Raw genomic sequence first — 14,977 nt, forward strand, 5'->3', positions numbered from 1 at the left:
GCGTCTGGCACGGACTAAGTGCTCAGTGAAGTGTGGGGTGCCCCTTCACCCCCTGAGCCTCCGTTTCTCCATTTGTAGAATGGGAGTGCCACTGGACCCTGCCTCAGAGCTGGCTAATGCAGCGCCTGGCAGTCAGCGAACATTCTCGTTACTCACCATTACCATAGGATCCCCAAGCCCCCCGGAGGCCTCTGTGAGGGTCACCCTCTGGAAAAACGGTGAAGAGAGGCGGAGCCAGGCCATTTAACCAGTGCTACAGCGAGGGGAGCCAGAAGCCCCGGGGAGTCAGAGCCTTCGTGAGTGGCTGCTGGCCTCCCTTGGGGGGACAGGGACACAAATGGGAACAGGGATAGGAAAAGAGAAGGGCTGGATTGCCGCTCATCCTGACTCAGAGTTCTGGGAGGAGGCTGGGGGGTCCATCGGGCTGGGGGCTGGGCTGGAAGAGGGCAGACTGCCAGGGGTGTGGTGGGGCGAGGCTGCCCTGAACCTCAGCTGCTGGGTGGGAAGGGGCAGGGTTCCTATCCAGCCGTGAGCTCAGCCGAGTCCCTGCCCTTCTGAGCCACCCTTTCCTCATCTGTCACACGTGGTCAGTGACGCTCTCGATGACTCGGAGCACATGGCAGTAACAGGCTGCCAAGAGCCCAGGAGCCTGGTCAGGCGTGGGGAGAAGCTGGCTGCCGATCTCCGACTACACCTGCAATGGAGCTCTGAGCCAACAGTCGCAGGCAACCCCTGAGCCTGTCTTTCCCTCCTAGTGCCTTCCTTGGCTGGGCAGACCTGAGCAGCACCCTGGGGTCCTGTGGGGCAGCAGGTTTCCCGGCCTAGAGACAGGTACAGTCCTGGTGGCCGGGGCTGCTGCCGAGGGAGCCCTAGGCAAGGCCGCCTCCTAGGAGCTCTCTGTGCACCTACAAGCTTCTCACTGAGACTTGCCATGGGCCCATTCTTGGCCCAGAGATGTCAGGACCATCTCATCCCTCACCAGGCCCCCAGGCTCCAGGGTAGGCCGAGTCGGGGCTTCCTGGTAGCCTGGTTGCCCTCCCAGCACTGGTACTGTGGAGACCTGGCACAGCTCGACTTTGTCCTCTGGGGAACTCATTCCAGGGACTTGTTTTTTTTTTTTTTTTCCCCCTAAAAAATTTTTTTATTTAACTTTTTTTAGTTAGTTTTTTTTTTTGTTTTTTTTTTTTTTTTAATTTGACCAGAGAGGCACGGAGTGGGGCGGGGAGAGGGGGAGTGAGAAAGCAAGCCGCCAGGTCTAGGACACGAACCCAAGTCAGTCATGTGGGAGTCCAGAGCCCTTAATGACCACACCACCTGCTGGTCCCCATGGGCTTCTATTAATACCAATGACAATTTTGCACTTACGGCTTGCCAGGCTCTGACCTGAGTTCTGCTTACATAGAAAATGCACAAAGGACTGGCCAGTACATGGTGGTTAAGGAGTTGGATTCCACATGGCCATAGTGCAGTTCGAGTCTCAGACCCGGTGACTTTGAAAAACCCACCAGGCCTATGGCCCAAAAGGAGAATGAAGGAGAGGGAATTGAGGCATGGCCACTCCGCCCCTCTACCCCCAGGGTGATTTCTCATTTTACTTCTATCTCTGTTTCTCTTCAGCAAGCTCACATACCCTATAGCAAATTTTTTAAAAAGAGGGGAGATCTCTAGACCAGCAGATGGCATAATGGTTATATCACTGGATTCCCATGTAGTCAAGCATGGTTTGAGTCCTGAACCTGGTGACTTAAAGCTCACATTGGGCACATGTGCATGTGTACCCAAAATCTCGAGAGGAGAATGGAGGGGAAGCAATTGTGGCATGGCCATCTCCCCCAGGGTTGATTTCTCGCTTTCTGTCTCTCTCTGTCTCTCCTGTGAGCCCACACATCCTATAGCAAAAATTTCTCTTAAAACAAAAGATGGGGAAAACAGCCCAGGACCGACAGGTAAACTGGGAAGACAATCCTTGTTCACTGCCCCCAACGACCCAGTGGGGTGGGCTTCATGATTCCTTTCCTAGAGGGAGACAGCCAGGTCCTGAGGAGCCAGCATCATGTCCCAAGGGGCCAACCCAGGTAACCTAGCCCTAGAGGGCTGTGCTTTGAGGACTGCACTGTATTTTTTACCGTCTAGTATCTTTTAAGTTGTACATTCATAGCTTTTTAAATCATGTAAAACATCCAATAGTTTTTACCTTAACAAGAATTAAGACTTCTTTTTCAAGAATACTATGTAAGTCAAGGTGGATAAAACATTAAAGGTTAAGAAAAAACAAGAAACAAAAACTTGTTTATAAAAATAGTGGTTGGGACTGGCATATGGCATGGTGGTTAAGGGCGCTGAATTCCCACATGGATGACCACGGTTTGAGTCCCCGGACCTGGTGACTTGCTTCTATCTCTCTGTCTCTGTCTTTCTGGTGAGCGCATGCGCCCTATAGCAAAAACCTCTCCAAAATAAATAAATAAATAAATAAATAAATAAAAGGATGGAAAAAGACATAACATGTGGGGGTCAGCAGGAGGTGTTGTGGTTGAGTTGCTGGACTCCTACATGGCTGACTGTGGTTCAAGTCCTGGACCTGGCGTGGCTTGCTTTCCTAACTTCTCTCTCTCTCTCTCTCTCTGATGAGAATATATGCCCTACAGCACACACACAAAAAAAAGTAAAAGTAAGTAAATAATTATTTTTTAAAAAGATGTAACACATCAATAACAACTCAAAGAAAATCAAGGTAACTATATCATCAATAGCAGGTAATATTGACTTTCAGGCCAAAATTATTACTAGAAATAAGGACATTTTATAATGACTACAAGATTTTTGGCAAGAAAATTAACATTTTAAAAAATTGTATGCATATAATAAAATAACCTCAAAATATATCACACTGAGGAAGGCACGGCTTGCGCAAGGACAGTGTGACATTTACAAAAGGTACCCTGCGAGGCTAGTAGATGGAGGTGGTTAAGGCACTGGGTCCCACATGGCTGACCACGGTTCCATCCCAGAACCTGAGACTTGGAAATCTCGTCGGCCTGTGTGTGTGTGCCCAAAATCTGGAGAGCAGAATGGAATGCAGGAGAAAGAATTGCAGTGTGCCCCTTCCCCCGGGGGGCGATTTCTCACTTTCCCTTTTTGTCTTTCTAGCAAGTCTATGTGCGCTATGGCAAAAACCTAAAAAAATAGGAACCAGCAGTTAGCGTAATGGCTATGTCGCTGGACTCCCACGTAGTCGACCGCGGTTCGCGTCCCGGACTAGGCAGCTTAAACTCACGCCGGGCATGTGTGTGTGCGTAACCAAGATCCTGAGAGGAGAACGGAGGAGAAGGGATTGTGGCGTGGCCATCCCCCCTGGGGGGTGATTTCTCGCTTTCTGTCTCTCTGTCTCTCACTGTCTGTCTGACGAGTGCACGCGCCCTATAGCAAAAACCTCTCAAAAACAAAACAACCTAAAAAAATAACAACAAAAATGTGCTCTGTACTGGAACCTAAGTCAACGGACTGAAATTCTAGGATGTTTTGACCACATTTGTCTAATCCAGAAATAAATTACAGAAAAGTGTAACTAGAAAACCCCCCACACATTTGGAAGTTAAGAAACACACTACAGAGGCCCGCAGATGGCATAGTGGTTAGAGGCAATGGGTTCCCACATGACCAACTGTGGTTCAAGTCCCGGACCTGGCAGCTGGCTTTCTCGCTTTCCCTTTCTCGCTCTCTCTGGTCAAATTAAAAATAATAATAATAACAAATGGAATTAAATAAATAAATAATTCTTTTGAAAAAATAAGCACATTGTAAAGATGAAATCATGAGTCAGAAAGACGGAAAAAGCGCGGGTACTAGTGTGTACCAGGGTTGCGCGCCCTCTCGTGACTCCTGAAAAGGACCATCATCCCCATTCCACAGAGAGGAAAGTGAGGCTTGAAGAGATCTGCAGATTTCTCAGAGCCACCCAGCTACACCCAGGGCTGTCAGATTCCAGTTTCTAATGACCTAACCACCCCCATTTTTCAGATAAGGAAGCCGAGGCTTATAGCACAAGGGCAATAAGTGGTAAGACTTGAATAGGGAATTGGAACTCAGGTCGAGGTAGACGCCAAGTCTTTACAGAGTGGGAAACTGAGGCGTGAGGCTGCAGGGACTTGCCTAGAAAGGCACAGCTAGGGCTGGTGGGAGGCTGAGGTTCAGGCCGAGCTCTGGAATGGGAAATTAGTCTGAGAGGAAATGACCACAAAAGCCTCCCCCTGACTGGGCAGGAAGGGCAGGACAATGCCCCAGACAAGCTGGAAGCGGGTCCTCCCGGCTGCCCCCTACAGGCTGGGCCCAGGGCTGACAGGAGTCCGTTATTGTGAGGTCAGAGGCGCAAACGTCAGTCTCCTGGAGCCTCACACAAAACGGCCATTGACACAGTTTGGGGGGGTGCTGTGACTAGGCCCTGAGTGGAGGAGGGGCTACCGTAAGGCCCAGAAAGGCTGAGGCAGCAGCCTGGGGTCACACAGCCCACAGATCCATCACTCTGGCCACACAGTGGAAGACCAGGGCGGCCACTGGAGGCCATGACACAGTTCCAGGCACCCAGGAGCCCACAGGCTACCTAGAGTTAGCCCTGGGGACCCGCTTCAGCCACTCAGAATAGCCCTAGCCCACAGAGGCCCAGCAGGAGCTCAAGGTCAGCTGGCAAGGGGAGGCTGCTGGTGTCTCCCTAGCCTGAGTGCTGTTCCCCACTGCATCCTGCGCATTCTCCCAGCCGCCAGCCGCCAGCCGCCAGCTGTCTGCCTGGAGTGTGGCCGAAGGCTGGTCAGGTCTCCACAGGCACAGAGGGCCAGGTGTGGTGGGACAGCTGGAGGGCAGGTGGGCAGAGGGGGCTGGAGGCCGCAGGGGCTGGCCAGCGATTGGACTGTGGCAGTTGCTCTGCACCTGCTCTGGGCCTTTGAAAGGGGGGGACAGAATCCCTGGGAGACCAGACCTGAGCGGTCCTGGGCCTGCCCCCAAACTGTTGGTGACCCTGACTCGGAGTCTGTCCCTGCCAGTCCCCGCTTTCCCAGTGAGCACACTCGCCTGCCTGGTGGTGCCTGGTGGACTGCCATCTTCTACATTGGCTCCTGGTGGCTTGGAAGGAAGGGTCGGGGGCCAGAGAGCTGGAGCAGAATGGCCTGGGGGGCCACTTGACGCCTGAGGCCATTACCAGTGCTGGCTTCTAAAGTCCCTTTGGGCCAGCCCTGCCCCTGCTGAGGCCCACAAGGGGCTCCCCTGGCTTACCCATGAATCTTGTGAAGTTAGAGCCATTCTGGTGGAGCAGGACAAGGGCCTGGAGCCCCAACCCCTGTCCAGGCAGCTCTAAGGACCCCTCTTACAGCCTCAGGGTGCCATGACACCTACTGGGACAATCACTGCTGAGAATGGGGTTTAAGCCCCCTAACCAGGCACCAGAGGCTTAGTCTCTAGTTCTTATTTTCCACTGATGTCTGGGCCAGGGGGTGCAGTGGGGGGGGGGACACTATACCCTATTCCCAGCTGCTCCAGAGACAAACTCTGTAACTTCATCCCCAGGGCCTTTATGGAAGCCATTTCTGCTTTCCAGAAGCTTCTTTCTCTGTTTTGCATCTGGCAAACACTTCCTTAATTCCAGAGGACTAAAAGCTCATGGCCTCCTCCCAGAAGACCTCCAGTGACTGCCTGAGGAGAGCCGCTTTCCCTCTCCTACCCCCCCACCTCTACTCCCACCCCAGCTCTCTCAGAATTCAGGAGGCAGGAGAGGCCGGCCGGTATGCTGGGGCAGGGGGGTGCAGGGGGGGGGGGGGACACTATACCCTATTCCCAGCTGCTCCAGAGACAAACTCTGTAACTTCATCCCCAGGGCCTTTATGGAAGCCATTTCTGCTTTCCAGAAGCTTCTTTCTCTGTTTTGCATCTGGCAAACACTTCCTTAATTCCAGAGGACTAAAAGCTCATGGCCTCCTCCCAGAAGACCTCCAGTGACTGCCTGAGGAGAGCCGCTTTCCCTCTCCTACCCCCCCACCTCTACTCCCACCCCAGCTCTCTCAGAATTCAGGAGGCAGGAGAGGCCGGGGGAGGGGCCAGAACCAGAGGAAGGGAAGAAAGAGGAAAGAGGGAGGGACGGCTCTAGGTGGAAGGAAGGCCATGAGGGCAGGAGAGACAGGAAGACTGGAGGACAGCAGGAGGGTGGGTCTACTGGGGTGGGCATCCCTCTCCCCTTCCCTCTCACCCTCTTCCTTCTCTGTTTTTCTTTCCCAGGCTCTGGTGGGGAAAGGGATTCCAGAGCCCATTTCAGGGCCCCAGATGGGCCACCTGGCCAGGGGAACAGGGGGTAAGAGGCAGGGTTATAAGCTACTAGCCACTCTGAGGCTTCAGTCCCCTGGTGAAGAGTCAGCCCAGGGCTGGCCCAGGGCTCCTGGGGCCACCTGGTGAGCTGGGTCAGCCAGCCTGGGTGCTGTGGTTCCACATCGCGGGACTCTGCTGCTGATCGGCCTCTCAGGCTACTTCCCCAGGGTGGAGCTGGGTCTCCCCTAAAGCCAGGAGGTAGGAGGACGGCCACCAGGATGCAGGCATGGTCTGCTACCTTCACTGACACCCCAGAGCCTGATCAGGCCGCACCCTACCTGAGAGGCTCCTTTGGTCTCCTCGGCCCCACCCTTCTCCCCCAGAACCCGGAAAGGCAACCAGCTTCCTCTGGGGTGGGGGCTGAATCCAGCTGGGGGAGGCGGGTGTCTGCAGGAGCTTGGGCAGGTGTCCCTGGGCCTCTTCGTTTGTTTAGTTCTGGGCAAACTCTAAGACGCCTTTTCTCAGGGTGTCAAGTCCTACTCCTGTCAACATCTGGAGGTTTGACCATTATTGGGCACTTGCTGTGTGCCTCGCCATGCTCCACTCAGGGGGTCCCTGAGCTGGCCCTAGCCCTGGCCCTGCAGAGAGGGCAGAGGCCCAGGGCACACAGCTCGCTCAGGCTCGGACGTCAGACGGCTTCCTTGTCTTGGTAAAGCTAGCTGGGGGCAAACTGAACCTCAGTTTCTCAGAGAAGGAGGTGAAAGCTCCTGATGGGCAAGGTCACTGTGAGCCTCACGTGTAAGGAGCTCTGTGGGACTGGCAGGCGGTGTGGTGGTTAGGGTGGCTGGGTCCCGCATGGCTGGCTGCACAGTCTGAGTCTGGTGGCTTTAAAAGCATACTGGATGCATGTGCGTGCAGGCCCCAAATCCCCAAATGGAGGGGAGGGGACTGCAGCGAGATCACTGCCCAAAAGGGTGCTTTCTCACTTGCCTTCTGTCTTTCTGTGGCAAGAACCTGTGTGCTCTAGCAAATGAAAACAAGAAAAAAAAAAAAGATGTGAAGGAGATCAAAACTGTATAGATGGGCGCTGTATATTATATGTAATATATACACATATGTGTGTATGTATGTGTGTGTGTATGTGTGTGTGTATATATATATACACACACACATACACACACACACATACATATAATGTGGTCATTCATTCATTCATTCAAGACCTCCTCTGGGCTCAGTCCAAACACAGGACTGAGTCTCTGACTTGCAGTCAGCGTGGCACGGCAGAAAGGACCAGAGTTCAGGACTTAGGCTGGTGACCCTTCTGACCTGCTACCTGTTCGTGTGGTCTTAGGTAAGTTACTTCCCTCTCCAGCCATAGTCTTCTCATCTGCAAAAATGAGGAATCACCCTCCTATTCTGAAGATCAACAGCCACCAGTCACCCTGGGGGAACAGGCCTCCCCATCTCCCGATTTTTGCTGGGCTGAGACTAATTCCTCCTGAAGATATCGAGAGGGCGCTGCGGGGGCTTGACCCTAAGCTGCTAGTGGGGCAGACAGACGGGGTTGCTGAGGCCTGCAAGGACACGGGCACATGGCGACTTGCTGGTCATGTGAGGAGCATGTGGCCATTTCCTCAGCACCAACTGCTCGTGAGGCCCTAGGCCGGGCTCTGCTTATTGTGGCTCATTTAAGGGGGCAACATCTCCCTTCTCAGAGCCGTGGGCACCAAGCATCATGCCTCTGCTTCACAGAAAAAAAAAAAGGTTCAAAGAAGCCACTAGAAGGACTTTCACCCCCAAAACGTCCCTGCGGTCTCCTTTAAGGACAGCATTGGAAGCGTGGAGGAGGGAGCAGCCTACTATATATATCCATATCTGCATTTTTGCAGCAAGCATGTGATTTTTAAAAGTTTTAATTAAAAACAGCGGCTTGTGTGCTAGGAATAAAGCCGTGTCGAAATGTGACAGGAGCCAGAGAGAGACAGAGAAGTCAGGTGGACACCTGGGTCCCCCTCTCCGCTTGGCCACTGCCCCAGGTCATGGTCACTGAGCCAGGACACGACACCCAGACCCTTTACGTGCAGGCACAGGCCTCACCTGATAGCACCGGGAGCCTGGACATGTGTTCATTCCCCTGTCCGCAGACTCCTCTGTTTCTTTAAAGTTTACTTCTTCTGTGGGTGAGAGACAAAGACAACACCCACAACAGGGTCTTCACGCCACAGCCCACCCCCAGCTGCAGCCAGCCCGGCCCACTAGGGAAGTCTCTGGACGTGCACTGGGAACCTTCCCTAGTGGGCCAGGCTTGCTGTGCTGATCCTGCTGCCCTACTGTCCAGGCCTGCTAGAGTGTTCTTTTACTTTGTTGTGTCTGAGCTTTATAAGAATTTTTTTTCAAATGAAATACAGAAAAGGTCCTCTCTGCCTGGGTTATGACCCTGCCCCTAGACCAGGCTGACCTGTCACAGGGCCCTGCCTGATGGGTGCCTACTCTCACCCCCATTCCATCCCAAATCTGGGCCTGCTCTCAGGAGGGTGCTATGTTCATGACCCTTCTCTGTTGGATTTCTCCTAGAATGTGGGATGGTGAGGAGGTCCATGGGTAATGTACCTCTGAGCCTGGAAGCGTGGATTTTAGGCAGGGGCCATGGCAGAGTGGGCGGACCCCCTGAGCTCCTCGGGTTTCTCCTGGCATCTGGATCGCTTGGCTACCCATGCATACTAAAAACACTGTAAACAAATAAGAGCAAGTTTCAAGGTCTGCAAATCATAGCTCCAGAGGGTGAGTGAAGTTGTGAATCTGCAGCCATGCAGAACAGCTGAGGCCAGGAGCCAGAAAAAAGGAAGCACCCCGCCACCCTACCCGACCTTTGCAGAAAGGGTGAGTCCGGCGGGCACAGACAAGTTAGCCCAACATCGACTGCCCGGCAAGTCTGGGGCAGAGGCTCGGTAGGCGACAGGAGAGTACTAAGGAAGGAAGTGGTGACCGGACATGCCAATGTACGCCACTGGGAACTAACCCGTCGTGCTTGTCCTCGTTAACTGTAGGTGACTGGACCCCATCCAGGAGGAATGTGGGCTTAGGAGGTGATACTGCTTCAGTGGTCACACGGCTAGCCGGTTCAGAGCGCTGGCACTCCTGCAAGCATTTACGTGTTAGTTCCACCCCAAATGCAAACCTAGGAGGCAGGTGTTAGCCATCATCTTCATTTTAGAGTCAAGGGAAAGGAGGCACAGGCAGTGAGGTGGCTGACTTGGGGTCGCACCTGGTGGACAATGAAGCCAGATCTTTAGCTTTCTATGGGGCGTGAGCTGCCAGAGAGAGAGAAAAAAAACTGAGGAAACACCCCCAGAAGAGATGGCCACCCACAATCCCTTCTCCCCCATTCTCCTCTCGGGATTTTGGCTCTGTGTGCACACACGCCTGGTGGGGCTGAGACTCAAGTCACCCAGTCAGCCATGCAGGATCCAGTCGCCTTAACCTCCACACCGCCTGCTGGCCCAGATTTTTATTTATTTATTTATTTTAAATTTTGAGAGAGAGAGAGACACCCCTAAAAGGGCCTTCACATCCCAGCCCAGTCTCGGCCAGCTTGGATCATAGCATACACTAAGGACCTTCTCACACAGCCTCAGCACCGTGGAGCCCCGTTACTGCTGTGCCACTGCCGGGTCCCAAGCCAGATCTGAACAGAGCTGACTTTAAACTACCCTTAGAGAGCCCCAGCTGCTGAGCAGACCAGAGTGGAGATGGGGGCAGGAGCCCAGATCTCACCAGGCAGGCCCATCAAGGGGCACCACCTTCCCCCGTCTAGGAGAGGGCACGTGACCGGAGCTGGCCAATCACATGCTCTCCAAGGATGTGGAAGCACTGTGGCCTCTCCCTGTCTCCTGTCCTTACCATCCGTGGTCCCCCAGGCCCTTCCCATATGGTCCCTGTGGGCCACCCATGGTTTCTGTTCTTTGCCACCAGAGAGCCCTCCTGAGGCAGGAGTTGCCTCACCCTGCTCCAACCCAGAGCCGCTCTCCTCAGCCCATGATCCTGCTGGGTGTAGAGGGATACAAAAAAAATAGAGAGACTTGCTGGAGGTCTCTGGTGACAGAGCACAGGGCTCTGTCCTCACCCTAAGCTGTTGATCATCGGTCCCCAATTTGGGTTTAGAACACAGAAGCCCTGCTCATAAAGGCCACAGCTACCACGCTGGCAGAATGAATGCCTTGTGTCATAGAAGTGGGACTCACAGAGCTTTCAAGGCTACAGCTGGATGGGAGCCAGGAAGAGGACATTTAGGCAGCATAATGTACGGTCTCGCGTGTGTTTCCGAAGGAGCCATTGTGCGAGTGCCAGACGGCGAGGGAGAACTGGCTGGATGCTAGTTCGTGGGAAAAAGCCCTCTGCCTTCGCAGAGCCTAATGTAGCTGTTGAAAACACAAATGCTTCTCGTAATGCAGGCTGTATTACTAAAGATTGAGTGTCTATAGGGCCAGCAAGTGGCGTGGTGGTTAAGGGTGCTGGACTCCCACATGACTGACTGTGGTTCGAGTCCTGGACGTAGTGGCTTGCTTTCTCACCCCCGCCCCAACAGTTCGAGTCCCGGACCTAGTGGCTTGCTTTCTCACTTTCCCTCTCTCTCTCTCTGTCCCTCTCTGGTCAAATTAAAATAAATAAAGTAAAATAATTCTTAAAAAAAAAAAAAAAGACTGAGTGTCTAGAAAACTGGAGATGACAGTACCTTTAAACAGTCCACACAGGGAGTATGTCTCCAGTTCTGGTGTCTACACTTTAAGGAACAATGACAAAAAATCATTCCAAAAAGGGTAGCTCAGGTTATGGGGGCGCCACTGTGCCCTGAGGCCATTGGTAACAGCTCAGGGAACCCTCGGGAGCCAGGCTCCCTGAGTGCTAACTGCAGGAAGGCCCAGGGAGAAGGCCCCAAAGTCACAGTGCCGGGGACCAGCTTTGGGAAATTAGATGTGCTAATGAAGACCCATTGGGTGGCAAGTAGCTGAAACCTACTGGAGCTCCTTCAGCACAAAGGAATTTACCTCGAAGAAATCGGGCCATTTAGGAGATGGAGGGCAGGAGGGGCAGCCTGTGGCACTGGGTGGCAGCAGGCAGCACCCAGGAAGGCCTGACTCCTGCTGTCTTTCCTCTGCTTCCTCTTTTGCCACAGAACAGCTTTTTGTTTTTTTTGACAGTGCATGTGCACTCACCAGAGAGAGAGACAGAAAGTGAGAAATCACCCGCCAGGCGAGAGGGCCACACTGTAGCCCCTTCCCTCCAGTCCCTTCTCTTCCATCTCTCCTCTCGCGATTTTGGGCACACACGCACATGTACCTGGTGTTAATTTCAAGCCACCGAGTCCGGGACTTGAATAGCAGTTGTTCACATGGGAGTCCAGTGCCTTAACCACTATGCCACCTGCTGGACCCTGGAACAGTTGTCTTTGCTTACCAGGATACTGGCCAGAAACCACTGTCCAGCCCCGACAGTAATGAGCCACCCTTCCACCCCTTGGACCCACTTCAGGACTGGGGGTGGTGATGAGGAATGAGGCAGAGGTGAGGTAGCCAGTTACAGCTGGTTTTTACAGACTTGGCCAGCCTTGGGAGGGGGGCAGGGTACGTTGCTTAGACATAGTGCTCATGTGAGCTGGGGCACTGGGGAGGCCCAGGTTCTATTCCTGGGACAACCTAAAGGCCAGGCATGGCAGCTGTGCCTACGAGCCTATGACTCAAGGAGGCTGAGGCAGGGGAATAGTGAGCACCAGGCTGGCCTGGGCAGTACAGCATGAGACCTTCTGTCTGAAAAAGGGAATACTCTAATGAACTCCCTTGTGCCCAGTGCCTAACTTCAGGCCAGAATGTCACCAGGAATAAGTTTTTTTTTTTTTTTTTTGCTGTACGGCACATGCGCTCACCAGAAAGAGACGGAAAACAAGAAATCACCCCCCGGGGGGATGGCCACGCCACAATCCCTTCTCCTCTCAGGATCCTGGGCATGCACGCACATGTGCCCAGCATGAGTTTAAGCCACTGAGTCCAGGACACGAACCGTGGTCGACTACATGGGAGTCCAGCCACATAGCCATTATGCCAACTGCTGGTCCCACCAGGAATAAGTGTTCTTCAAGCCTCGGTATCCTCCTTCTAGGACTAGCCACTCTACAGATTTTGGAGTTTCTCACCTCCTTACCTTTCTTTTCTTTTCTTCTTTTTATTTTTAATAATTATTTTATTTAACTTTATTTATTTAAATTTGACCAGAGAGGGACAGAGTGAGAGAGAGAGAGGGTAGGGGGAAGTGAGAAAGCAAGCAGCCAGATCCGGGACTCAAACCACAGTCAGCTGTGTGGGAGTCCAGAGCCTTTAACCACCATGCCACCTGCCAGCCCCACCATTATTATTCTTTAAAAGAAGTTTTTGCCTTAGGGTGTATGTGCTCACTAGAGAAAGAGACAGACAGAGATTGAGAGGGGAAGTGAGAAATCACTCACTGGGGGATGACCATGCCACACCCCTTCTCCTCCATCCTTCTCCCAGGATCTTGGGCACATATGCACATGTGCCTGGCATGATTTTCTTTCTTGTTCTTTTTTAAGAATTAATTTTATTGGTCATCATTTTTGATTTTTAAAATTTGACCAGAGGTGGGGGGAAGTGAGAAAACAAGCTACCAGCTTTGGGATTCGAGCTGTGGTCAGCCATGCGGGAGTCCAGCACCTTAACCACCGTGCCACCTGGCGGCCCCATGCCCAGCATGGTTTTCAAGGCACTGGGTCCAGACTTGAACTGCATTCGGACATGTGGAGTCCAGCAACGTAACCACTACGCCACCTGCTGGCCTCTTTACCTTTCTTTATAGGTTTATTCCGCAGTACAGAAGTAGGCCAGCTTGAGGTTGAGCAGGACTGCAGTCATTTTTAAGTGAAGAAAGACCTGTGGAGGGACCAGCAGTTGGCGTAATGGCTATGTCGCTGGACTCCCACGTAGTCGACCACGGTTCAAGTCCCGAACCCGGCGGCTTAAACTCACGCCAAGCGCATGTGCATGTGGGTCCAAGACCCCAAGAGGAGAATGGAGGAGAAGGGATTGCGGCATGGTCATCCCCCCGGGGGGTGATTTCTCTCTTTCTGTCTGTCTGTCTGGTGAGCGCATGCACCCCCCTATAGCAAAAACCTCTCCAAAAAAAGAAAAGAAAAAAAAAAAGAGAGAGAGAGAAGAAAGACCTGCTGAGAACAGCCTGGCCAAGCGCTGGGTCACGGGGAGGTCTGTTTGAGGAACTGTCAGACGAGAACCCAGGAGTGGGTGTTTGCAGGAATCAGGATAATTACTCAGGGGAAAGCGATGGGCTGCCTGACTGTAGAGAGGAATGATTTGCACCTGCTTGTATCTTATGTGTATTTTTATAAACACTGAGAACATGAGGAGCTGTGCGAGGCAGTTTGGTGGTGCTTGCTGTCTCCCTGAGACTGTCACAGCAGTGAACTCCCTTCTTCCCTGACCTCTGCCTTGCTGACGGCAAGCAGCAGACAGACTTAGCTGGCCGCTAACATGACACACCTAAGAAGTGAGGGCCCCTCTTGCATGCCTGAATTTCCACCAAGGGGTGATCTGCCTGTAGCCTCTTGTGCGCTGTTGCTTTTAGCTGAGCCGAGGTTTGAGAGAAGCTTGCACATGGCAGGCAGGACAGGCCCAGGACCGTGGGTTACTTCAGGGGATGGAAGGAGAGCGAGAAAGGCCCATGTAACCTCCATCCTGGGATTCCTGGCAGAGCCCCTCCAGGACAGCTAGGCTGAAGGTAGAGGCTAGTAGTGTGCTCCCTGAGGAGCAGGAGCACCCATGTATTGGTCATCTGGAGAAAGATGCTCCCGAGGACCTTCCTTGGGAGACTGGGATCTGGGGCCCTCCATCCCCAGACAGGCCTGGGCCAATGACATATCTCTGTGCTACCATCACTGGGACCTACCCGTGCGTCCCCACAGACCACAGCCTGCAGGTGTAGCTCCTGCCCAAACCAGGTGGCAAGTCGTCGGCCCTGCTGGGCGTGAAGCTGTGCCCTGTTGCCACTTGGCCCCTTTCACACCATGAGGCACCCTAGGCTGTGGGACCCAGGGGAAAGCCTGGCATTGGGAGCCTAGTTTTATTTATTTATTTATTTATTTGGAGAGGTTTTTGCTGTAGGGTGCGTGCACTCGCCAGACAGACAGAGAGAGACAGAAAGCGAGAAATCACCCCCCAGGGGGGATGGCCACACCGCAATCCCTTCTCCTCCATTCTCCTCTCGGGATCTTGGGCACGCACGCACATGCACCCAGCGTCAATTTAAGCCACCAGGTCCGGGACACGAACTGTGGTCAACTACGTGGGAGTCCAGCGACATAGCCATTATGCTAACTGCTGGTCCCTGGAGCCTAGTTTTTGAGCTCTCCCCACCACTGCCAAGTAGCTGCTGCACCCCAGGTGCTCTTGGCAAGGCATCGCTTCACCGACTGCTCACAGGCAACCCCTGGGAGCACCCCCACTTTACAGACTGGGAAACGAGGCGCTGAGACAGCAGGTGCGTGCCCGAGATCGCAGCGCTAGTGGTTGGTAGGACCCAGGGTTAGCCCAGACCTGTGGGTCTCACTGGGGCAGGAGCTCTGGCCTGGCCTGTGGGGGGGAGAGGCCGGGAGGGGCAGAGTATA

The 14,977-nt window shown here is 53.3% G+C and overlaps 1 long non-coding RNA gene across 1 annotated transcript in view; it reads right to left on the reverse strand.

Annotated features, from left to right (window-relative positions):
- The window catches only part of LOC102495367 (uncharacterized), a 22,690-nt gene that overhangs the window by 4,380 nt on the left and 3,333 nt on the right, over positions 1-14,977 (reverse strand). The window contains exons 2-5 of the long non-coding RNA XR_335956.2: positions 9,557-9,602; positions 9,311-9,429; positions 8,902-9,020; positions 8,389-8,465 (exon numbers count right to left, since the gene is read on the reverse strand). This is a non-coding gene — a long non-coding RNA (uncharacterized LOC102495367). The remainder of the gene's footprint in view (positions 1-8,388; positions 8,466-8,901; positions 9,021-9,310; positions 9,430-9,556; positions 9,603-14,977) is intronic.

This window comes from Tupaia chinensis, unplaced genomic scaffold (genome assembly GCF_000334495.1).
Source record: "Tupaia chinensis unplaced genomic scaffold, TupChi_1.0 Scaffold000575_1, whole genome shotgun sequence".
NCBI lineage: Eukaryota > Metazoa > Chordata > Mammalia > Scandentia > Tupaiidae > Tupaia > Tupaia belangeri.